General features: G+C 37.2%; 1 protein-coding gene and 1 pseudogene across 4 annotated transcripts in view; one reads left to right on the top strand and one right to left on the bottom strand.

Moving 5' to 3' along the window:
• The window catches only part of FGF14 (fibroblast growth factor 14), a 677,860-nt gene that overhangs the window by 70,389 nt on the left and 582,472 nt on the right, over positions 1 to 24,999 (bottom strand). The window lies entirely within an intron of this gene.
• Positions 18,472 to 19,127, top strand: LOC112128614 (high mobility group protein B3-like; annotated as a pseudogene).

Raw genomic sequence — 24,999 nt, forward strand, 5'->3', positions numbered from 1 at the left:
ATCTTAACTTCTACTATTCTTTAATATCCTCTAGTTCAGAGAAGTCTTTTAAATATGCCCTACTCATTTTTGCTGCCAGAAAATGTTCTACATTCTGATCATTTTGGGGAATATAGTTTCTTCTTCTCTCAATTTATTCAGATCCCACAAGGCTCCGTTTACAACCCACCTTCATGAAGCCATTTCTGATTGGGTTGCCACATTGCTCAATTCTAGGAGACACCATTAACATATTTGTGCTCCAGGGAGCAAATTTCTTGTTTACTTTCTAATATTACCCTTTCTTCCCTTTAGATTTTAGTCTTATGTAAAGTTTAATTGATGTCATTCTGAAGTTTATTTAACCTTTTCAATGTTTGAATGGTAACATATACTGAATATAATCTTCCCATTTCCCAGCTATTTTCCCATTCTTATCTAATCTTTCTCTTGTCCCACTTGTCAATTTTACTCACGGCTTTTCAGGGTCAGCATGTGTTTATTAAACACTTGCTATGTGTCTTGGACTGTTTAAGACAATAGACATACACTGCTGAATGAATTAGACTTGATCTTTGCTTTGGTGCAGCACTCACATCATTGCACATGCAACCTATGGGATCAAGTGTGGAAGGGGGGAAGTATCAGATGCTAAGGTGGCTTTAACAATAGGCTAATGAGGTCATGAAAGGGGCCCCAGACATCTATTTCATGCATAGTTCTCAGGATCACTTCTAGCTTTATTTATACTGTTCCACATGAAGAGGAAACAACCAACCCCAGATCTGCTAAAATGTGTTCAGGGTCTCACATTGTCTCCTGGGTACTCTATTTGAGTAGAATGAGAAGTGCAGTCATTACATCTGTCACATAAAAGCACACGTCTTCCAAATGTACATATAATGCATACATGGATGTGACACTGGTATATCTTTAGTTTTAATATTTTAAAAATTATATATAGATATGTAAATTATTCAAAGGCAGGGAGCATCCCTTCTCTCTGCTTTGTAAAGAATATTTGTGGTGAGGGTTTAGCAACCCCAGCTGATCATGACAGACTCTATTTAAATATCCACAGTTTCAAAGCCTAGCTTCTCCCAAAGATTAAAAAAAAAAAAAAAACCCAAAACAAAAAAAAAAGCAAAAGCAATTAGAAATTATAAAGTAAAACAATATTATCTAAGTGCTGGGCAACTTGATGTATGTAGGTTTTGCAGCTGTGTCTTTTTTTTTTTTTTCTGAGAAGGCTGAAGGAATTTATTAATCTGACTCTGTGTACAAAATGGGAATACCACAGCTGTGTCATTTTAAGCCATTCTTATGTTAGTAACTAGGTACTACAAGTTAAACTTTAAGTTTAAACTAAGCTACATTATCTATCACCTATCTATTTATCTATTATCTATTATCAATATCTATCTTTAAAGTAAGATACATTGTATACTGTAACTGTATTCTATTATCAAGGTAGCTGGCTCTATAGTATTATATGTGTCCAGAGGGTTTTTTTCCTCCTTTCATAAATCATTTTTGAGTCTTTTCTATGGAATAGAGAGAATCAAGTGTAAGGAGTATTGAAGATTAAGTTAATTTATAGTGCTTCTCTTTGCTATCAGTGTATTCTTAATGTTTTAATAACAACGCCATGGACCCTACTCCCTATGTTTTAGGACACAGAGTGATCACTGCATTTTGCCCAAGTTTCATTGTCACCTGCCAAGAACTAAACTGGACATAAGATTCATCCATGTTCCTGAAGACCCTTCTCTGCCATCTGGCACGCACCCTGAGTCAGTGTCCAGGAGCTTGGCTGATAGAACCAGCCACTGGATGTCACCCTTTCTCTATAACCAACCAACAGAGCTGGCTGCTCACAACCACCACCAAAGTGCCCACTGCTGGTCTGATGTGCTGGCAGTAAGACACCAGCTCAGAGATTAGACCACACCTTCTACCTCACCTCCCAGAATTCTAAAAGAACTCATCTTCACTAAGTCTGTCTGTCATCATGAACTACCTATTATGTTTTCTCCCATTTCTCTATGAGAACAGGAATTTTTACATAAGCAAAGACTTAATTATTTGCTTAGAGATTTCTGATTATTCTTGACGAGGAAGAGAAAATACTTTTTATATTAGTTTTCTAGGGCTGCCATAACAAAATACCATGGTTGGAGGGGTGGAGGATGGGGAGTTAAACAAGAGAAATGTATTTCCTCACAGTCTAAGAAAGTCTAAGGTCTATGGAAGTCTAAGTGTTGGCAGGGTTGTTCCCTCCTGAGCCTTCTCCTCTTCTTGTTGGCCATCCCTCCCCCCGTATCCTCACAGGTGTTCCCTCTGTATATGTCTGTGTCCTAATTTTCTCTTTGTGTAAGGACACCAATCAAATTGGATTAGGGCCCACCCTAATTACATCATTTTGATTTCATTACCTCCTTAAAAGCCTTATCTTCAAAGGCAATCATATTGGGGGTTAGGACTTCAACATACCCTCAACAATTTGGGGGAAGGAGGCAGAATTCAACCCATAATGCTTTTCTTTTTCCAGTTCATCTGATTCTTGTGTATTCTCTTATTGTTGTTGACAATTAAACCACATAGCATTTATATAGGCTGCTGGAAGTTGGATGGTGTTGTGCCTTTTAAGAAACTTGAAAAGAACCAACTGTTTCCACACTGGATTTTCTGAACACACAAGCCAGGGAGGTCATCACTGATGACTCACGTCATGTTGCTATTTAATCCTGTCCCACCTTCTAATATACAATCTGTCTTGTCTTCCCAATTCCACTCTGCTATGTATTATCTAAAATGCAGAATACAAGGCTAATTCTGCTCTTTATTTCCAGGTGCTCATTCAAAATATATAACAGACGATGTGAAAAAAACACTAGACTATAATTCAGAAAATGTGACATCATCCATGTCACAAATTAATAATGTATCCTTCAACACGTTGTCCAAGAGTACATCATAAAACTAAGCCAATAATACTTTCCCTGATTTCAAATACTGTTGTAATAAAGTTAAGCTCTAATGAATGTATTTTGAAAGCTGTAAAGTACCATCTAGCATACTGAATAGCTGTCACTGTCCGTTTTTATGATTATTGTCATATGAATGAATGGATGAACCGCTGTTTTATCCTTTAAAACCAGTTAGTTTCCATTCCTATGGATCTCATAACTCTCTCCACTTACCTTTATTAGAGTGTTCCTTATACTGTATTTTAATTCTAACTTTACTCATCTGTTTTTCCACTGAGTTACAAACCCCTGGAAAAAAAGGATTGTGTCTGCAAGCAGCTCAGTTTCCTCAATGCATAACCCTACATGGTTCTCAGGAGAAACTCCCTGTGCTTTCTGATGACTGACTGCCTCTCCTCAGAGCATGTCAGCTGCATTTCTTTCTGGGTAGCAGGCATCCTGCCTTTTCTGTCCTCCTCCCCGGTGCCTCCAAGTTCCCACCCATCCATGGTGGTATGTAGGCATCTTTCCAGTCTCTTCTGCTGTTACCCCAGCAATGTGTGGGACTGTGCTTGGGTTTGGTGTTTCTTTTCACCTTGTTACTCATCTCTGTCCGCTGAAAAGCTTAAACCACACAGAAATACCAGGCTGTTTTCAATTACCTTTTAATTTACGTATTTATTTTGAGACAGAGTTTAGCTCTTATTGCCCAGGCTAGGGGGCAGTGGCAGGATTTCACCTCACTGCAACCTCCGCCTCCCAGGTTCAAGTGATTCTCCTGCCTCAGCCTCCCAAGTAGCTGGGATTACAGGCATGTGGCACTACGCCCGGCTAATTTTTGTATTTTTAGTAGAGACAGGGTTTTGCCATGTTGGTCAGGCTGGTCTCAAAGTCCTGGCCGCAGGTGATCCACCTGCCTTAGCCTCCCAAAGTGCTGGGATGACAGGCGTGAGCCACCACCCCTGCCCCCTGCCCCCACCCCCTTTTTTTTTTTTCTTAAATCATAGGGCAGTTCTGCTAGCATGGTATAGAGTGCAGGTACTCCAGGGCAGGGTGACCCAGTGATATGGGATAACCACCCAGCTAATTTGAGATTGTCGAAATGTCTGCTTTCTGACTTCCCTGTCCAGGCTGTCTCTGTCAGATTAGAGCAATTAAATGATAATGAGGACTGTGCATAGGAAAATTAATTCTGGGGACTGTAATTAGCATCCTCCCTATAGGAAACTTATACATGTGTGTAAGCACTGAGGAAAACCCTGAAATATCTGCTAGTATAATAAAAAGAGGCAGTTTTGAGATAGAATGCTGGATTAATTAATTTATTATGAACCCAAAGCATGTTGTTGTAAGAGAGACAAATTTGATTCCTTTAATGTGACTTGGACATTACACGCTTGCCTTCCTTGCTTACTTTGAATGTGATCAAGTTCAAAACTAGATACAAGGGGGAGGAGAGACAGGCATTTAATTGGATTTCTCAAAGTGTATTTTCTATGCAATTCTCTAGTTTGTGTTTGTGATATTAACCAGAAGAATTTTCTTTTCAGTTCTGGAAGCATCAACAGCCCTACTTGTTAGGATTTTGGATATTTCTTTGCCCTTTTTTCCCAGGATGCTTCCTGATTTAAGAGAAATCCTAATTCTTTAATGGATTTAATTCTTTAATCCTAATTCTTTAATGTTATTTGTGCCTTTTTTGACTCTCTCTCTCTATATATAGATAGATAGATATAGTCTATATATAGAGAGTATATATATATAGACTATATATAGACTATATATATAGACTATATATAGACTATCTCTCTATATATAGACTATCTATAGATAGACTATCTATAGATAGACTATATATAGACTATCTATAGATAGACTATATATAGACTATCTATAGATAGACTATATATAGACTATAGATAGACTATATATAGACTATCTATAGACTATATATAGATATATATAGACTATCTATATAGACTATATCTATAGAGACTATATATAGATATATAGACTATATCTATAGAGACTATATACAGATATATAGACTATATCTATAGAGACTATATATAGATATATAGACTATATCTATAGAGACTATATATAGATACATATATAGTGTATATATATACTATATATATACACAGACTATATATAGTATATATATAATCTATATACACATAGATATATATAGTATATATATGTGTGTATATATATAGTGTAGATATATCTATATATACATAGATATATGTATATAGTCTCTATATATATCTATGTGTATATTCTTACTCTGTACATTTATTACAAGATTCTCTTCTTTCCTTCAACAGAAGGACCTATGATTTGGTTTTCCAAATCTTTCTTCAGGGATTTATTAGCCACCATGACTCACAAATGTCTCTGATTTTAGAGCTTTCTACTTCTCTTTCACTGTGGTGTATTTGAACATGTGTAAGAATTTCTTCCATTCAAATTTGTCAATATCTAGAATTAATGTCTGGAATGGAGCTCTCTTTCTTAAGACATCATTTTCCCTATTTTCATGCTTCCCACCACTCACATTCTCTTTTGTGTCTCCAGGCTTGTGATTCTGGAACCATTAGGGGTTCTTTCTTCCTCAACAGGTCAGCAAGTACCTAACGTTATCAGCTTTTCGGAGATTCATAGATGCCTTCATGCCCCAGTTTCTGATCTCCAGGTTAGTCCTGTGAGATTTGGTCTTCATTTCCCAGCCCAAAACATAATTTGTGACTCACCTGGAAAATCGTGCCCCTTATGCTCTGCTAAATTAGATCCTCTTTTTGAAACATATTTCACAGATTCTCTGACCATCATAAAGTTGATTCATGTAAGTTTCTAAATTCTTCTCTAATCATTTGGATCACTTCAAAAAGTAAAGCGCAAGCTGTTGTGCACCTGAGTTTCATGTGTTCTCCAACTTTAAAAGGTTCCAGTAAAATTCAAAGGATCTCAGGACTTAAGATCCCGAGGTAAACTAGGGTGAGAAGATGAATTTTAAAATGAATATACGAAACTTTTTATAGATAGTATTAGTTTTCTAAGATAAAAAGTATATTAAATTAAAAATTCCAAAAACATTTATATATATTAATAAGGACTTTTTATTAAAAAGCTTCTATTATGCCTGTCAATTTTTAGAATCTCCTCTTAATATTTAAATGACTTTACATTATTTTTATATTATTATTAATAATAATGCCCTTACATTATTCTTATTTTTTTCTTCATTGCAAATAATATACACTGAAAGAGGCTGCTTCTCCTTGCTTTTGGTCTTCAACCAGTTGTTAAATGCCTTTCTGATATTAAGACTTCAGATTCTACCTCTGGGTCCCATCTCTATCATCAAATCTTATAATCATTTCAGTTTGTTCCCTAGGTGAGGTTCTAATTGTAGTATTTTGGGTTTTTTTTTTTTTTCATTTTCCATTAATTTCCCCCAAATCTCATTTTTACCAAGCTTTATTTTTTAAAATAGTAACTTCTTTTCACTCTCTTTTATCTACTCTACCTTTTTTTAAATTAGTAATCAAGGCATTCCATCTTTTATCTAATTATATCCAATAAGAGTAACTGCCATAAACATTTAAGAACTAAGCTGTTCCTAATAATGCCTAGAGCATAGTCAACTATATTTGAGTGAAGAGAACTAGGATTGGGGTAGATTTACTAGTTGTCTCTATTCATTTTCTTTTTTTTTTTTTAACTTTTGTTTAGATTCAGTGGGTACATGTGCAGGTTTGTTACATGGACATATTGTGCGATGGGAAGGAGGGAAAGTGCAAAGGCAAAAAACTACCCATTGGGTACTATTTATTTGCTTTTAACTATCTATGTGTGTCCCATCATTAAGTGTTCATTGTTAAAATAAATACACCACCTAGACATTAAACACCAAATTCCATAAAGCTAGGTGCATTCTTCACACTTCAGCATGCCTCATTGTCCTCTTTTGGAAAATTTTTAAAGCCTTATTCCTGAGTCTACCACAAAGGTGTTGGTTAAATAGTTCTGGGCTTATGTTGGAGAATGAGTATTTTATGTGAGGATCCTGGTGATTTTGATGCAACTGGATCTTGGATCACATTATGATAAATATAGATGAAGAACTAGAAAAGAGTAATTAGCCATAAATCTGCAGAACCTTGCAATTCGTTATATTTGTTTTTATATGTACCAACTATAATGTGAATTTGGTATCGATATTTGTGCCAAAGATATAGGTGCTTGCATTTGAAAGTGCATGCTGTGTTTTCTTTTGTTCTATCAATAAGTCAGATGAAGTAAAGAATTTGCAAAATGTTGATGAAACATATTTGCTAACACACAAGCATTAGCCCTTTTTGTAAGTGGCTGTAAAGGAACAGTTGGTGGGCAAGGAAGTCCTGTGCTCTATTTCTGTCCCTTCCCCTTTACAGCTGGGTGGCCTTGAATAAACACAGATCCCCTCAAACGTGTGTCCCCTCTGAGTATACTCTGCGAATGGCACTTCCTACTTCAAAGGGTTGTTGTGAGGCTCAAATGAAAATGTACTGTAAGTTGCTGTAACCGGCATGAAATATAGGCGGCATGAATATTTTGGGGTGTGAAGCATTGTATGCTGGATTTTCTAGCCTTAATGAGCTGACAATTTTATTCTCCCATTTCTACACTCACCACTCCTAATCTTTACATTACATTTTTTTGTAAGTTCTGAAGTCTCACCTTATTTCCTCTGGAATTTCTCAAAATATAGCAGTTGACAAAGGACAGTCATTTGACAAATGTTTCAAGTGAGGGACTTTACAAGCATACCTACTCATTAGTAAAGGCTTCTTGCTAATATTATTTTCATCTCCTTTCTCCAATACTTCCTTACAAGCAAGGAGATTATTATTATGGACAGAGTCAATCATGGCCTTCTGCAACTGCTGAGGCACAGCAGACTGGCAGATTTCTAAAAGCCAAGATCACTCAAGATGATCTTTGACCTTCCTACCCCATTTCCACCCATTATTGTTAATTTTAACTCTTCTGACCAACTTTGAGTAAAATGTGCAAATGTTCACTGAAACCCACAGTGTAAAAATGTGTCTAAAAATTTGTGTGCATTAAGGAAGTGAGATGACTGAGTCAAACCCATTCATTTGGAGAACCCACTTGAAAAGTAATGTTCCCTGGATATCAAATGACAAGCTGGATGTGTTTATATATTGGCATTAGAGCCTGAAATTAACAGAGTACTAACTTTCCCTAGAGAACGATGCAATGAAATGTACTACCCAATGAACATAAATAGAAATTGTTACTGAAGCCTTATTTGGCCTTTGTGACAAGTGAGAAAATATTTGTAAATCGAAATGATTACAAATAAAAAGATCTATACTTGTTAACAGGAAATAATGTCCAAACAAGAGACTACCTTCTTAACAGTGTAGAGTTTAAGGAAAGTGCAAGTAGAATAAGTAAGGAAAGAAAAACAAAATTGGCAAGAGTGGTATAAAGATGAACAACTACAGTGAACTGTAGCTATTTTCCTATTGTCAGATGAAATCCTTAGATTTGAGGTAAAGAGCCGTGGTCCACACTCAAACACCACCATTGCTTTGGATGGCTGAAACAACAGGAAATAAAGCTAAGAGGTTTCTGGTACAAAATGACAGCTCTTCATTTTAGTGTCACTCAGGTTGACAACCGATGCACAGGATACATGTCACAACTCATCACTGCCTATCTTGAGGATATGGGCCTTGCAAGCCTCCAGCAAAAATGAAAACTCTGAACAACACAGTGAAATCTCATTTCACAAGATGCACTAGAATCAAGGCCATTTTCGTGGAGGAAAAAATCATAGAAAAGAGTTATTGATTTATGCCCCAAATAGACTGCCATTGCAAGAGGGCTGTGAAAAATAAAAATTGTTGTTAGTTGTAAATCCAACATCATAAAACAAATCTTGTACACTAGTATTTTCTTTGCCCTTCATACCATCATTTTTTGTTGTTTTAACCAATTAACTCTACATTTAAAAATGAGGAGAATTCACATAAAGCTGTGATTTCTAGCTTCTCTTGAAAAATCAGAAGATTTAGCAAGTCCTTGATGGAACAATCAGTTGCAGCTGAGTAGAACCTGCCTATTTTCATTTTTAAAAAAATTTCATTGGCTTTTTTGTATATTGACAAATTATAGTTACACATATATATAATATATATATGAAGTACAAAGCAATGTTATGATTTCTGAATACAATGTGGAATTATTAAATCAAGCTAATTAATTTATCCATCACCTCAAATATTTTACATTTTCTTGCAACAAAAGCATTTGAGAGTTACTCTCTTAGTGATATGGAGATGTACATTACTCAGTTATTAGCTGTATTCACCACACTGTGCAACAGATCTATAAAAAATACTCAAAATTATTTATCCTATCTAACTGAGGCTTTGTATCCTTTGATTATCATCTCCCCATTCCTTCCACCTCCCAGCCTCGGGTAACCACCACCTACCCTCTGTTTTCATGAGTGCAATTGTTTTACATTCCACATATAAGTGAGAATAAAAGTGTTTTACATTCCACTTATAAGTGATAAGAAAAGGAAAATTTTCTGTATGAGAATGTGTAGTATTTGTCTGTGTTTGGCTTATTTCACTTAGCATAATGTTCTCCAGTTCCATTCATGTTATTGCAAATGACAGAACTTCTTCCCTTTGTAAGGCTGAATAGTATTTCATTGTGTATATGTATGTACCACATTGTCTTTACCTGTTTAGGTGTTAATGGACACTTCGACTGATTCTATAAGTTTGCTATTGCACATAGTGCCACAATCAACATGGGAGTGCAGACATCTCTTGGACATACTGATTTCGAAACTTTTAGGTAAATACCCAGAAGAGGGATTGCTGAATCATATGGCAATTCTATATTTAGTTACTTGGGAAACCTCCATACAATTTTCCATAATGGCAGCAGTAATTCACAGTCCCACCAGAAGTGCACAGCCTCTTCTGTCCGTCAACATGACCCATCACTTCCTACACCCAAACTGATTCATTCATTGACGCTCCTGACCTCCTGAACATGTGAGTTTGAGATCATTTGCGAAACCACAAATAGGGCTGTTGTGTGATTCATTCCCTCCACCTTTTATTTTGAAAATTATCAATTAGCTATATATATATATTAGTGAGACTCTGATGTTTGTAGCTCTGTCATAGGCGATAAGGCTTCTTGCAGATACATGGAAATATATGGGAGATAGGTAAATACCTTCAGGGAGAATTGGAATGCCACTGCGTCACACACACACAAACTTCCAATGTCACATCAGCAATTCAAGCAGTTATGTCCTCATAAATGGGTGCAGTTGGCTTCTGACCATTCTGTCATTCTGTCATTCTTCTGACTCAATTTCTGTTTTTGCTTCATCTGTTTTTACTTTATTTCCTCTCCATCTTTGTCTCTCCTCCTTTTCTTGCTCACTGTCTCTCTCCCCGTGGTTCTCTTTCCTGCCAGTAACTACTGAGGCTCTCTGTAAGCATCTGTGCTCTCTCTCAGTCTCTAGTCATTCCTAGCACTTTGCAGTCGGCTCTCTTTCTCTGTGGTTCTTAAATCTACCAAAGGAAAACATCTGATTTGGTCAGTAGTCAGGTGCTACTCAATATAGAATGTGCCTGTTGGGTAGACTTGCTGGCCCTGTTCAGAACGGTCTGAGATAAATACCACTTGGGCAAACCAAGCAGGACCACTTATGTACAACACTGCCAGCGGTCCCTTTTTTTTTTTTTTTTTTTTTTTTTGAGACGGAGTCTCACTCTTTCACCCAGGCCAGACTGCAGTGGCATGATCTCGGCTCACTGCAAGCTCCACCTCCCGGGTTCATGCCATTCTCCTGCCTCAGCCTCCCGAGTCGCTGGGAGTATAGGCGCCGGCCACTATGCCCGGCTAATTTTTTGTATTTTTAGTAGAGACGGGGTTTCAACATGTTAGCCAGGATGGTCTCGATCTCCTGACCTCGTGATCCGCCCGCCTCGGCCTCCCAAAGTGCTGGGATTACAGGAGTGAGCCATCGCGCCCTGCCAGCGGTCCCTTTTTCTAGGGCCAAATAGCAAGCATTTTGATACACGAACTAATGTCATGGACAGGGCTTCTATGTTTTAGCAGCAGTTCACAGCCTGAAATTTTTTTCCTGTTTCTCATCTTTGAGTCCCTTGGGGATTTAGTACTACCTAGCAGCAGAGAATTAAAAACAAAAACCACCACCACTACAACAACAAAAATGTGTCCCGGAAACCCATATTCAACTGAATATTCTAATGTCTTTGGTTACAAAGCCATCTCTAGTAATTTAATACAATTATGAAATGGAAAAGTTGGCAAATGCAAAACAATAGCTTGTGTTCAAGGTATGTCTTTATTAGTGGAAGTTTATCGAAACAGATGTTTATGCTATTTCCTATAAACCAGATAGATTCTAAAATATTTTATTCTATAAAGATGTATTGACTTTATATCAAAATTTATTGAAAAATCTACAAGCTGGTGAAACTCTTTAGAATTATATTTCTATTACAAGTTTATTTTTAATTTCAAAAATGTGCTGCATAAATGCAACAAAACCTTTATTGTCACATATTAAAACATGTACATTATTGTGTGCAATTAAAATTTCATTACCTTAAGCCAAAAAAGTGAGTTGGCCAGATAGTAAATAATTTAGGCTCTAAGGCTGTAAAGCCCTTGTATTAATTACTCAACTCCACCACTATTTTGCCAAAGCAGTCACAGACAATATGCATTCACATGAATGAGTGTGGCTGCATTCCAATAAAGCTTTATTTATAGAAGTAGGGGACAGGCCAGATTTAACCAGCAGTTACAGTTTGCCAAATGCTGCCCTAAGCTGTTGTTTGATTGTTAAGCTATAAGAAGAGAGAAAGTCCTTTTAGGACTACATATAAGAAGTATATTTAAAAAGAAAAGAAAAGGAAAACTTTTCTATAGCATCTTCTCCATTGTTTAATTATTTCTTTTGTTTAACGTAACTAGTAACTTAGACCTTCTGGGATATGAGGAGGGGAAATTAAATCCCCTGAATCCGTGAGGTTTGCTGTCCCCTTAAAAGTTCAGCTTTTCCATACCCCTGACTCATATCATAGAATAGTGGCAGTAAGGCAACACACACTTTCTTTTTATTTTGCCTTCATATTCCTGAACCATCAGAAGTAGAAAATAAAAATAGCAATGGCAGCCTGGATAGCAGAGAAAAGCAGCACAAAGCAAAACAAGAAGCCAACACTAGAGGGGCAAACCTGCCATGACAATTACTCAACCATAGTACAGGAATCACGTCTTAGGATGCAGACAAAATCACCGTACATCATGTGAGTCACAGATAAATTCATGTTGCAAATATTTAGTGGGTGATTAACACGTAGCCAATAAAAGTTGGATTTTGCTACATGCAGAAATCATTAGACAGTATTCTATTAAGCATAGAAATAGCTTTGTAATCTTGTGTGTTTTCTCTGAAAATACAGCTGAATTGAGGAAAAAATACCAAATACGATAGAATTTAGCCTGTGTAAAGTGTGCTACATGTAGATACTGAATGTAATCTCAGACACTTACCAAAAAACACTTTATATATGTCCAAAGTATATGGCAGTAATGGCCAAACTTAACAGCAGTTCCTAGAAAAATAACCTAGAATATTTTTAGAAATCGTAAAATATAAAGTTCCACTGAGTGGTCATGTTTTTCTCCTGTAAATAGCTTAAAATTAATATTTTTAAGTTACATGAACATGATTTAATATATACAAAACCCATTACTAAAATTCATTTCTTTAAATTCTCAATTATCACTCTCTAGCAAGAACCTGCAATAATGCCTTAGATAAAACACCTTGCTGTAGCCTTCCAGATCTCTCCACTCTGATCCTGCCTCCCCTGATCCTTTTTATCTCGGTGCTCACTTTCCATACTGTTCTGTGTCTACTTTGCTCTAATGTTGATCCTGAGCATGCACTGGGGGTCCTTATGCCCCCATATTTTGTTTTTGTGGCCTCTTACCACCAGTTATGGGATAAATTATATTCCCCCCAAATTCATATATTGAAGTCCATACCCCCAGTACTTCAGAGTACAACTGTATTTGGAGACAGGGTCTTAAAGGGGCAATTAAAGACAAATACGATCATGAAGCTAGGCCCTAATCCAATAGTATTGGTATCCTTATAAAAAGAGGAGATTTCCAAATAGGCATTCAGAGAGGAATGACTATGAAAAGACACAAGAGATGACAGACACCTATGAGCAAAGGAGAGAGGCCTCAGAAGAAACAATCCTGCTGGCAACTTGATTTCAGAATTCCAGCCTCCAAAACTGTGAAAAAAATACATTTCTGTGCTTTAAGCCCCCCGGTTGGTAGTACATTGTTACGGCAGCCCTAGCAGACAAAAATATCCTCATTGCTGTCTCCTCCTGCAAGGTCATTCAAGCTATTGCTCTACTTTCTATGTCCAGATTAATCAGGGCCTCCTTGGCCAAGTATTTCCAAATTCTGCCCTCCACAGGGATAACTATCCTCTCTTCTGTGTGGTGCAAGGCTTGGGGCTGGAATCACAAAAGCCAGACCCAGCGCCCAACTCAGCTGCCTATCAGCTTGGGAAATACTCTCGCAAGTCTTCTTTTTCTCATCTTTAAAATTAGAATTATAATACCCACCTTACAACATGAGACAGTGTGTGTGCAAACACAGTTGTTGTTTCTTTATAAACTTACTGAATGCATTTTTCTTGAATTATAACATACTCTATGCTACGTCACTTTTCATTGTTTATACTTCTGGTTTTTCCTTCTAGGTAGCAGGATGCTGGAGTATACGGGTTAAGTTTATTTATCTTTATAGACAGGGTGACTAGGACAGCTCTTGCCTTATGGTTCATCAAAGAGTACTTTCTGGACACAAAATAATGAAATGACCAATTAATTTGTCACATGTAATTGTGCATCCTTTATAAAAACGTTTGTTAGTGACTGGAATGATGCACATAAACAGGGGTCAATTTTCTCATAAAATATCTACAGGATATAAATGGTGGGGTTGGGCATGAGGAAGGAGCCACAGTAAAAGTTAACAGAACAAATATTTATTGGTAGAGGATTAATCGAGAGAGAGCGCATCACATTAACAGGCTGACCAAGCTTTGATTTCAGCCTTTGCTTTCCAGTGTTAGTTACTGGCTTTGAGAGTTGCACTCCATTTGTTCATTATGAAAATGTATTATCTGACCAAAGAAAATGAAGATTTGCAATCTTGAGCACTAACTAAAGAGAATGTCATGAATTGATATGTGTGTGTGTGTGTGTGTGTGTGTGTGTGTTTATGTGTGTGTGTGTGTGTGTGTGTGTGTTCAACCTCAGTAGAAAAAGAGATAGTTAGAGTCAATAAGAAAATGTTAGCTTGGAAATTAGGAAACTTCAAAGAACCAAATAATCATTTGTTCAATAATCATTGTCTTGAAGTTGTTTCAAAAAGCAGTCTTTTGTTCAAAGACATAAAGACAACAACAAAGAATTCGGAAAACTCATGATATTTATCAGTAAATGGTAAGATTTGAAAGTTATGAAAGTACTTGCTAACGTTATTCGCTGTTCTTCGATAAGCTGTAGTTTAAAATGTCTTCCCTTTTATATCCTTTCAGTACTTTTAAATGACTCTTTTTTTTGTATTTGATCTTAAGGAACTTTGCATTCTAATAAAAGAAAAAAGCTGACTTGAATTGCTATGTTTTTCTATCAAAAGAAAACAACAAATCCTGGTTTCAACATGTCTCACAGTTTTCCCTGGAGTAAGCATATAAACAAAACATATTAGGAGCATGTAGTGGGCAATTTAATTCCACAGAGATGTTCCTGTCCTGTAAGTAAAACCAACAAACAAGGAGATAAGAATTTGTTTTCTAATTAGTGATGTGTGTCCTGGAAAACTTGCTGTGTCTTTATCTCAGCCTCTGAACTGAAAACTATCTTAACGATGAAATAATTTGAGATTAAAATAGCTCAATTATGTTGATCATAAACAGGTGGCCTTACTGACATTTTAACTCATGACAGTTCATCTAGAAAGTAATAGATGAGAAAAAATATCTAAACTGAACAGCACTCTTCCATATCTCAGATCTCTAGCTGGTCTTTTGGTGGGTGGGGTTGGGGGGCATGTGGTCAACATTGAATATGCACATAGGCTAATGAACAGTCTTGCTATGAATAGGCTAATACAATTTTAAAATTGTGTACGTCTTGCGAGTTGCCATTTTAAGGGCTGTGTGGAATCATGGGTTGCATTTGGCTGTGTCTAAGGGAAGGCTGTTTAGATATGTGCTTATTTAAGTCACTGAAATGTAGGATTAAGGAAGTGAGATGTGTATTTGTGAGTGTTTGTGTGTGTACACTAAACTTATGACTGTGCAGGCTGGCGTAAGCAGTGAGAAAGTCAGCCTCATCAATGACCTTGGCATGACATTTGCAAAATTCTGAGCTAACTGCAGTTTTAAAGTGTTGTTTCCTAAAACTATACAGTATTCTGCTACTCAGCAGATATATAAATAATTAGAGCATTAATTATGTCTCAATGAGTTAATCTAAGGTAAATATGCCTCATACATATACGGTAAACACAAAATAACTATTTGCTGCATACGAATGACTTCCAGTGAATTTTTTATGCAACATGAATGTACACAATTGTTCCACATCTACTCAAGTCTCAGCATAATTTGGCTTTTTCTTTACCAGAAGTCTATTTGGGAATGGGAGGTTGGAGACTTTTTTTCTCCCTGTCTGATCTTTCTTATTTCAAATTCATGCTGTTCTCTCTGATACTCATTTTGTCTTTCAAACCTGAAGTTTCATAGGATATATGAGCCCAAAGGATAGAGAAGTCACATCAGTGCCTTCGTGTGACATTGATGTGATATCTCAGAAGCCTGTCTTCTCTCTTTTCCAGACTCAGCTGCTGTTCTCTTGGTAAGCAGAGGGGAGCCTGCAAGCAGTGTAGGCAAATGCCCTGCTGAGGTGATTTGCCACAGCAGAAGATCTCTTTGCATAGTTTAGTGCTGGAAATAAAGGATTTCAGGCAGCAAAACATGGCTTTAGGTCAATTTAAATAATGCGTGGCAATGACAGAAACAGTGAGCAGCCGAACATTTGGGGGAAATTGATAAATATATAGTATGCACGTATTAGTCTGCAACAGTCATTACTTTTTCTCACTGTCTGGATTGAAGATCGTTGATTCTGCCCTACCTGGCAGACCCTTCCCACTTCCTTCCCAAAGTCTACTATTCTTAGGATAATTGGAAGACTACCCAAAGCAAAAAGATCAATGGAAGGACAGTGATGCAAATGAACATTAGGAACTAAGGACTTTATAAAAATGCTCAAAACGAACAACCCAAGGGGAAAAGGACACCTAAAAATAGCCTTCAGAATTGTCCACAGTAAAGATTTCATGGAAATTACAAGAAGGGTTGCATGATAACATGTATAGAAGATTGTATATGGATTTTATCAGACTTAGTGCAGACAAATGAATTGCCTTTTAGGTAAACTTTACATAGAAGGAATGTCAATTTTTAAGGAATGTTCTCTACCTACTTCTCCACAGACACATGTCTCCATAGAGACATAAAAAATAGCTCTTTATTTTAATGAGTTAGCGTTTTAGAATTTGCAGACAGAAAGAGTGTCTCGAATAAAAATTGAGTATCTGAAAATCATTATGGGTTGTGTGTCAGCTGAAAATTTATTTCACTTTCCTGTGGGACTACCCTCCCCTTTGTCACTTAAATGGTTTTAGAACAGGGTAACCTCAAGTTACCTAAAGTAATTCAAGTAATTTATATTTCAAAGACTATTTCATGTCCTTACAAATGATATGGAAATAAAATATAAAAATGAATGAGAATTGACATCTATTCTTCAAATTTAACTGCGAAATATGATAATCATGCTACATATGTAATAATGTGATAATATCCATAAAAAATAATAGTAATAACAGTGGATATTATAATAAACATGAAGTGTGTCAAACCAAAAGGGACTTATCCATTTGCCGTTTGCACGAATCTAAAAATCTGGTCCTCAATTATTCAAAAACAGCAACCGATCACAATGCTTCTTCTAACTATAATGCAATAAAAGTTTCCATCTATAAAATAGGTATCTACTTCAAAAATTGAAATTAAATGTATCAACAATTCCTATGTTCAGTGTGTCCAGACACTTTTGATTGGCATATTTTGTTGAAGGACACAGATGGCAAGACAATCTGAGGAAGTCCAGCTCAGCTTTACAGAGAACATTTTCACCTTGTTCTAGGGAGTTTTGGATACAGAGTTCACACCTTAGTAGGGAAACTAAGGTCCAGATTCACAACCATAATCAAAAGCCATAGAAAATATTACTTTAAAAAGTGTGCAGCTGTGCTCTAATAGAACTTTATTTACAGAAATAGGTGACTGTCCAGATTTCAGGCCATCCTGAACCTTCATATCATTGTGCACTTAATAATGAATCTGCCTGGAGGAGGGACTGTTAAACTGTTTCAGAAAATGTGAGATAATGCTCAGACATTCTCTTTAAAAGGAATATCAAAACTGGGTGCCAGGAAGCAGGTGTCTGAATGAGGGACAGCTACCTCGACGCTGGCTCTCAAAGAGCACAAACTTGAAAGCTATCTCAAATCGTTATTTTGGCATCTGCTGTTATTGATGCTAAATGAATAATTCTTTTCTTCACGTGATTGAAGTCTGAACAGAACACAATTTCTGAAAACACAAGATCTTTGTCTACAAGGAAAGCTATGAGGAACCATATAGAGTCTTAGGGTCTATAAGGAGAGCTATGCTGCATTTGGAAAATATGATATAAAACAATTAATTAAATATTTACTGCATATTCAGTATATGCTCAATGCAGATGTTGACAATTTTTTTTTTTTCTAAAGAGACAGTATAGATTTTGGGCTTTGGGTAGTATCAAGTCTCTTGCCTCTTGCAACTCCTCACTCTGCTGTTGCAATGTGAAAGCAGCCATAGAAAATATTACTTTAAAAAGTGTGCAGTTGTGCTCTAATAGAACTTTATTTACAGAAACAGGTGATTGTCCAGATTTGTCCCAGGGTTCATTTCTTGCAGACCCATGTGCTGAGATTTGGGGGTTTTCAGAAGCTAGTTCTGACTGATCTATTTAGAGAGGGTAATTGGAAGAAGTGGGAGCATTTGAGAAAACAGGTTGGTTAAGAATTAGTTTGAAACACAGGCCCCAGCAAGAACCGAGGATGACTTTGGCAGACTTCAGTGTTGATGGTGAAATGTAAATGGAGAATATTTGATGGACGTTAAGAGCTATTTAAGTGGTAGAGAGGGGCCTCTCATGGAGGCGGCTAGCTCAATGCTGGAGAGCACCAAGCCAAGGCATCATGCCCTACACTGCCCAGATTAGCAAACAGTACAGTCAGGATGGCTAAAGGTGACCCCAAGAAACCAAAGGGTAAGATGTCTGCTTATGCTCTCTTTGTGCAGATGTGCAGAGAAGAACATAAAAAGAAAAACCTAGAGGTCCCTGTCAATTTAGCAGAATTTTTCAAGATGTGCTCTGAGAGGTGAAAGACAGTATCTGGGAAAGATAAGTATAAATCTGATAAAATGGCATAGGCAGAAAAAGTAGGTTCGGATGGGGAAATGAACAATTATGACCAGTTCAGGGAGGTGAGAAGAAGGCCCTTAATGTCCCAAAAAGGCCGCCATCTGAATTCTTTCTGTTCTGTTCAGAAGTCCACTTCAAGGTCAAATCTGCAAATCCTGGCATCCGTGGCAAAAAGCTGGGTGAGATGTGGAATAACTTAAGTGACAGGACAAAGCAGCCTGACATCACTAAGGCGGAGAAGCTGAAAGAGAGGGATGAGAAGGATGTTGCTGACAGTAAGTGTAAAGGAGAGTTTGGTGGCTCAAAGCACCCCACTAAAGTTGCCTGGAAAAAGGTGGAAGAGGAAGATGAAGAAAACGTGGAGGACAAAGAGGAAGGGGAGGAGGAGGATGAAAAAAAACTGTTTTATCTGTCTCTTTGTGAATACTTTAGAGGAGGAGAGTGCTGTAACTGACACATCTATTTGAGAAGTGTCTATTGCCCTCACTAGGTTTAATGACAAAATTTGATCAGAAGCATATTGCAGTTTTTCAAAGTGGTCTAAAAATTGTCAGTGGTTTACGTCAAGTGGCCGTGGGTATCTGGAGCATCCTGAAACTGTATCAAAATTATATGTATTTCCAAACATTTTTAAAAATAAAAAGGCTATCTTGTGTTTTCTTCACACTGTGCCCTTTGCTGTTTGTGTGATAAGGCATTTAAAGATGTTTCTGGCATTTAAAAACATGTGTAAGGTGATGTTTACTATTTGGCCACAGGCTAGAAATCCTGAGGTGTCAAGTGTACATATATATCGTCTGTAAAAAGAACAAAATAAAGACAAACTCTTGAGACTCCTGGCTTCGTGTTGAGGCTGTGGGGGAAGAGGCCTTTTGGAGAAACTGGAGCTCAGTGCATGCACTGTGAGGCTGGACCTGCTGCCACTGCAATGGGCCCCCATTTAGCTTTGGTTGTCTTGTTTCTGTATATAGTCACATAGCATTCTGCTGCCATTCTTTGCTCTGGACAAAGGGGGTCAGCTGGCATGAAAATTGTTTGGATTTTTTTTAGTTAAGTGCAGTCATTTTGAAACTTTTTTTTTTTTGAGACAAGGTCCTTTCTGTCACCCAGGCTGGAGTGCAGGAGCATGATCACAGTTCATTGCAGCCTCAACCTCCCAGGATCAAGGGATCATTCCACCTCAGCCTCCCAAGCAACTTGGGCCACAGGTGCACATCACTACACTCAGCTAATTAAAAAAAAGTTATGGAAATGGGGGTCTCACTATGTTGCCCAGGCTTGTCTTGAACTCCCAGGTTCAAGCAATCCTCCTGCCTTAGCCTCCCAAAGTGCTGGGATTACAGGCATAAGCTATCATACCTAGCTGAAACTTTGTTCTTAAACAAACTGCAGAACTGTTCATTGTCAGCAAAGGGAAGAGCCACAGCATCAATTAAAGTTCAAGAACCTCTGTGCTTAAACATAATTTGCAATATTGTTTTTTTGTATGTTTAGAATGCTGAAGTTAATAAACAGTAAAGTTAAATAAACAGTAATGCATGTTAAAAAATAAATGGTAGACTACATAGAACTTAGTAACAGATTGACTATATGATACTGTAGATGTGTCCTGGATGGCACCTAGGCTTCTGGCATGAGGAATTGGGCAGATGTTGCTGCATTTATTGAGCCAGCAAACACTGGAGGAAGCCAGGTTTTGGGCGGAAGGACACGAATTCAATCTCAGACATATTGCATTTCAGATGCATGTGAGATATGGTTATGGAACTTCTGAGTAGGCAGTTGAATTAATATACAAGTTTGGAGCTCAGAAGAGGAATTTGAGCTGGAAATATATAGAAGCTATTTGCATTTAGTTGAAAATTGTAGGCATAGGAATAGGTGTGTGAGGCTGGAAAGGGCATAGGATCAAGTTCGAAGGAACCACAATATTTAAAAATTAGTTAGAAAAAAAAAGCCAGAGAATAAGAAGGAGCATGGGAAGGGTGTGTTACCATGGAGATCACTGAGGTGGTCCAGATGGGGAATCTATGTCTACAGTTACTTCAAAGTTAGATGCGATGAGCATTTAATAACTTGCAGTACTTAGAGACCTTAGTGAAAATGGTTTCAATACAGTTCTTTGAGTTTGGGCTGGATGTGTAAGGAGAGTGGACACCACATTAAAGTGGGTTCCAGAGTAGATGGAAAGTGATGGAATGAAATGGAGTGAGAAAAAAACTACAGCAATGGTAATGAAGAGGGATCACAATGCATCCTAAAGGAATTTTGGAAATTTGTTGGTGTGTAAAGGTAAGTACTGCTGGTATTTAGCATACAAAAGTCACAGACGCTCCTACACACAAGAAGATAGTCCCCACACAAGAAGGGAGTTATCCTGCATGCTGCACAGGTTTTCCATGCCTCACGGGACACTCAGATAGATGAAAAACCTACTTATAAGCATCTACACTTAAATCACAACTCCATTAGACATACACAAGTACACATACACACATATGCTTATGTGGGAAGGCACATTTAAATTAACTAGACTTAAATTGTAACTGTATTTCATACATACAAAATACATATATATACACACACACATACATATATACATACACTAATGTATATTCCATATACTAGTTCTTACAAAAATGCAACTACCATGTAAACCAAAGAAAGATTATCTTTTGTTTTACTTGACAGTTACCAATAATTGTTTCGCATTTAAGAAAATAACATCTTTGATGGTTCCCTCATTAATGGTGCCTGAATACCCAATGCAACACACCTACATCAATCTGCATTTGTAACTGGTAGATTCATAATGATTCTACCTAAGATGCAAACATACGGCATCATTGTATCTTGTTGTATGGATATGCTTGAGAGGTCACATGCTGAAATACAGATATTTTAAATTTGAAAGTATCTCCTACAATATTTTCTTTATATTATAGTAAGGTATTATATTACAGTTTAAAAATTATGACTATAAGCAGGTGATATTATCTATGAATTTCATGTGAAATTAGCAAAGGGACAGTCTCAAATGTTTGCTGTATAAAGTGTATTTGAGGCCCGATAGGGTTGAGAACCACTCAGCTACAATAAGTAAAAACAGCTCTCTTAGTGGTTGCCTTGTTGAGAAGATCTTGAAAACAAAGGTTGAAAATACAAAAGAAATTGTGTGGAGATCTACACAGATATTTATCATAGGTAAATCATTATGTCTCAAAAGTTATAGAAATTTCTATTAATGGTGCTTTGTATTTTTAAAACATAAGATATATAAAAGCTATAAACAGCTATAATTTGGTTCCAAAGGTTTGAAATTCACTTTTATTGCTGTGTTTCTGAGCTTCTCCCAGGTAAGAAATATAAACATTTTATCCAATGTCAGACACACAAATTCGGACAGTTAATTCTGGGGGCCAATGAAAGGCCATTAAGGGCACCAAACATGCAGTGGCGTCTTCCTACAGAGAAGTTAAAGATTTGTATGCAAGCAATAGTTTCCGGTCTCTGCTAATCTGAAATATGGCTATATAATATTCTTTTTAAGAACAATTTTGAGTGACTAACGTTACTATCAAAATTGCACAGACAACCAGTGTACAATAAATATAAAATTCTGACCATCCCCTTCCCCACAAGCAGGTTAACTTCAATGTTATTCTGTGAAGCTGTTACTATGTATGATGCCAACTTCAATACAATCCAAGTCAAAAAACACTTCAATAAAAATATATCAAAAAACAAAATCGCAAGTGGAGTTCTAGAAAATTCCACTTTTTCTAGATGTGACCAGATGGATTCACAGCCGAATTCTACCAGAGGTACAAGAAGGAGCTGGTACCATTTCTTCTGAAAATATTCCAATCAATAGAAAAAGAGGGAATCCTCCCTAACTCATTTTATGAGGCCAGCATCATCCTGATACCAAAGCCTGGCAGAGACACAACAAAAAAAGAGAATTTTAGACCAATATCCTTGATGAACATTGATGCAAAAATCCTCAATAAAATACTGGCAAACAGAATCCAGCAGCACATCAAAAAGCTTATCCACCATGATCAAGTGGGCTTCATCCCTGGGATGCAAGGCTGGTTCAATATACGCAAATCAATAAATGTAATCCAGCATATAAACAGAACCAAAGACAAAAACCACATGATTATCTCAATAGATGCAGAAAAGGCCTTTGACAAAATTCAACAACCCTTCATGCTAAAAACTCTCAATAAATTAGGAATTGATGGGACGTATCTCAAAATAATAAGAGCTATTTATGACAAACCCACAGCCAATATCATACTGAATGGGCAAAAACTGGAAGCATTCCCTTTGAAAACTGGCACAAGACAGGGATGCCCTCTCTCACCACTCCTATTCAACATAGTGTTGGAAGTTCTGGCCAGGGCAATTAGGCAGGAGAAGGAAATCAAGGGTATTCAATTAGGAAAAGAGGAAGTCAAATTGTCCCTGTTTGCAGATGACATGATAGTATATCTAGAAAACCCCATTGTCTCAGCCCAAAATCTCCTTAAGCTGATAAGCAACTTCAGCAAAGTCTCAGGATACAAAATCAATGTGCAAAAATCACAAGCATTCTTATACATCAATAACAGACAAACAGAGAGCCAAATCATGAGTGAACTCCCATTCACAATTGCTTCAAAGAGAATAAAATACCTAGGAATCCAACTTACAAGGGATGTGAAAGATCTCTTCAAGGAGAACTACAAACCACTGCTCAAGGAAATAAAAGAGGATACAAACAAATGGAAGAACATTCCATGCTCATGGGTAGGAAGAATCAATATCATGAAAATGGCCATCCTTCCCAAGGTAATTTACAGATTCAATGCCATCCCCATCAAGCTACCAATGACTTTCTTCACAGAATTGGAAAAAACTACTTGAAAGTTCATATGGAACCAAAAAAGAGCCCGCATCGCCAAGTCAATCCTAAGCCAAAAGAACAAAGCTGGAGGCATCACACTACCTGACTTCAAACTATACTACAAGGCTACAGTAACCAAAACAGCATGGTACTGGTACCAAAACAGAGATATAGATCAATGGAACAGAACAGACCCGTCAGAAATAATGCCACATATCTACAAGTATCTGATCTTTGACAAAACTGACAAAAACAAGAAATGGGGAAAGGATTCCCTATTTAATAAATGGTGCTGGGAAAACTGGCTAGCCATAGGTAGAAAGCTGAAACTGGATCCCTTCCTTACACCTTATACAAAAATCAATTCAAGATGGATTAAAGACTTACATGTTAGACCTAAAACCATAAAAACCCTAGAAGAAAACCTAGGCATTACCATTCAGGACATAGGCATGGGCAAGGACTTCATGTCTAAAACACCAAAAGCAATGGCAACAAAAGCCAAAATTGACAAATGGGATCTAATTAAACTAAAGAGCTTCTGCACAGCAAAGGAAACTACCATCAGAGTGAACAGGCAACCTACAAAATGGGAGAAAATTTTCGCAACCTACTCATCTGACAAAGGGCTAATATCCAGAATCTACAATGAACTCCAACAAATTTACAAGAAAAAAACAAACAACCCCATCAAAAAGTGGGAGAAGGACATGAACAGACACTTCTCAAAAGAAGACATTTATGCAGCCAAAAGACACATGAAAAAATGCTCACCATCACTGGCCATCAGAGAAATGCAAATCAAAACCACAATGAGATACCATCTCACACCAGTTAGAATGGCAATCATTAAAATGTCAGGAAACAACAGGTGCTGGAGAGGATGTGGAGAAACAGGAACACTTTTACACTGTTGGTGGGACTGTAAACTAGTTCAACCCTTGTGGAAGTCAGTGTGGCGATTCCTCAGGGATCTAGAACTAGAAATTCCATTTGACCCAGCCATCTCATTACTGGGTATATACTCAAAGGACTATAAATCATGCTGCTATAAAGACACATGCACACGTATGTTTATTGCGGCATTATTCACAATAGCAAAGACTTGGAACCAACCCAAATGTCCAACAATGATAGACTGGATTAAGAAAATGTGGCACATATACACCATGGAATACTATGCAGCCATAAAAAATGATGAGTTCACGTCTTTTGTAGGGACATGGATGAAATTGGAAATCATCATTCTCAGTAAACTATCGCAAGAACAAAAAACCAAACACCACATATTCTCACTCATAGGTGGGAATTGAACAATGAGAACACATGGACACAGGAAGGGGAACATCACACTTCGGGGACTGTTGTGGGGTGGGGGGAGGGGGGAGGGGTAGCATTGGGAGATATACCTAATGCTAGATGACGAGTTGGTGGG

This window comes from Pongo abelii, chromosome 14 (genome assembly GCF_028885655.2).
Source record: "Pongo abelii isolate AG06213 chromosome 14, NHGRI_mPonAbe1-v2.0_pri, whole genome shotgun sequence".
In the NCBI taxonomy this organism is placed as follows: domain Eukaryota; kingdom Metazoa; phylum Chordata; class Mammalia; order Primates; family Hominidae; genus Pongo; species Pongo abelii.